General features: G+C 39.7%; 1 non-coding gene across 1 annotated transcript; it reads right to left on the bottom strand.

The window, feature by feature from the left end:
• Positions 1 to 1,101: 1,101 nt before the first annotated feature.
• LOC141709996 (small nucleolar RNA R71) lies at positions 1,102 to 1,208 on the bottom strand. Its single transcript, XR_012570541.1, has one exon. It is a non-coding gene; the product is annotated as a small nucleolar RNA R71 (small nucleolar RNA).
• Positions 1,209 to 1,817: the final 609 nt, after the last annotated feature.

Below are 1,817 nucleotides of genomic sequence, written 5' to 3'. Positions count from 1 at the left end.
AGATTTAGAACTTGCCATGCTAGCATAGGTTCATGTATGTGTATGCATGATTCGTAGGTAACTCTAACCGTTTTACTTGCCCTATGTAATCATTATGGATAACTTGTGCTTAAACCGTTATGTCATCAAATTCTATTGACATATAGGGTCTCAATATAATTGGTGTCTATTCAGCTTCTATCTCTTTTGTGGATGTTTCGTAGAATGGTACTCGTGCAACGAAAGTTGGCGTTTATCAGTTTCATGTTATCTGATTAGTGTCATTACCATCACATGCTAAGGTTAAGAACAATGACTTTGAATGAAGTATTTAATGAAGTTAGAATCCCATGTTTGTCATATATAGTAATTTGACCTCAATTCTCTTAGTTAATGTTATTTAGTATAATCTCTTAGTTTAATAAAAACCCAATTTATTATTTCTCTTAGCATTGAGCGATAACCATACATTGTTGCATAGGTGCATAAATTGAATTTAACCTAAACCAGTCTCTGTGGGAACGAATCTGATTTATATCTTATACTACTTGCGAACGCGTATACTTGGGTGAATATTAGCGCGTGTTTTCTCCCTAACCAGTTTTTGGCGCCGCTGCCGGGGACTCGGTGTTAATTTTTAGTTTATGTGCTTGTCATCAGTGGTCGTTAAAGTTCACACTCGGATTCTTTTACTTTCACGGTTTATTTGTTTGTGTTTCAGGTACTCATTACAATGGGAGATCTAGCAGCACGAACGAAAGCCTTGATGGATTTTTCTCAACCCAAGATCAATGACATTCGATCTAGAATTATCCGGCCAGCTATCACAGCTAATACCTTTGAGATCAAGCCTGGCATAATTCAATGGGTACAGACTTCAGTCCAGTTTGGGGTTCTCCAACGGAAGATCCCAATATGCACATTAGGGATTTCATTGAGATCTGCGACACCTTCAAGTTCAACGGTGTTTCTAAAGATGCTGTGAAGCTGAGACTGTTCCCATTCTCTCTGAGGGACAAGGCTAAGAGCTGGTTACACTCTCTACCAGCTGGTTCGATTACTACTTGGGAAGATCTTGTTCAAAAGTTTCTTACTAAATTCTTCCCTATGGCGAAGACAACTACAATCAGGAATGCTCTTACTCAATTTGCGCAGCAATCAGGAGAATCTTTATATGAAGCTTGAGAGCGCTACAAGGAGATGCTTAGGAAGTGTCCTCATCATGGAATGCCTGATTGGTTGATCATCAATTGTTTTTACAATGGGTTGGGAGCACAATCCAGACCCATGCTCGATGCAGCAGCATGCGGAGCATTATGGGCAAAGAGCTATGAGGAAGCTTAAGATCTAATTGAACTGATGGCTGCTAATGAATATCAGTATCCAACCCAGAGATTTCCACATGGCAAGGTAGCAGGAGTTCTTGAAGTGGATACAGCTACGGCTATCACTACTCAACTAAAGGCGTTGTCTATGAAGATCGATTATCTGGCTAACTATGGTGTTAAGTAGATAATTAGTGTTTTTGAGTTGTGTGCAGGTCCACATATGATGGAGCAATGCGCTATATCTAGTGACTCAGCTCAGTTTGTGAGCAACTTTCAAAGATCGCAGTAGCCAGTTCCGACCACTTATTATCCTGACAACTGGAATCATCCTAACTTCAGCTGGAGTAACAATCAGAATGTGATGCAACAACCGTTCCAGTAGTTTGGAAATAAGCTATTCAACCCTCTTGGTTTACAACTCCAAATTCAACAACAAAATCATGATGCAGGTCTATCTTCGAATGAAAAATCTGAATTGGAGGAGTTGCAGCTTATGTGCAAAACTCAAGC

The sequence above is a fragment of the Apium graveolens genome, chromosome 2 (genome assembly GCF_009905375.1).
Source record: "Apium graveolens cultivar Ventura chromosome 2, ASM990537v1, whole genome shotgun sequence".
Taxonomy (NCBI): Eukaryota; Viridiplantae; Streptophyta; class Magnoliopsida; order Apiales; family Apiaceae; genus Apium; species Apium graveolens.
Note: the sequence above shows the minus strand (reverse complement) of the source record. Positions and strands in the feature narration are given on the sequence as shown.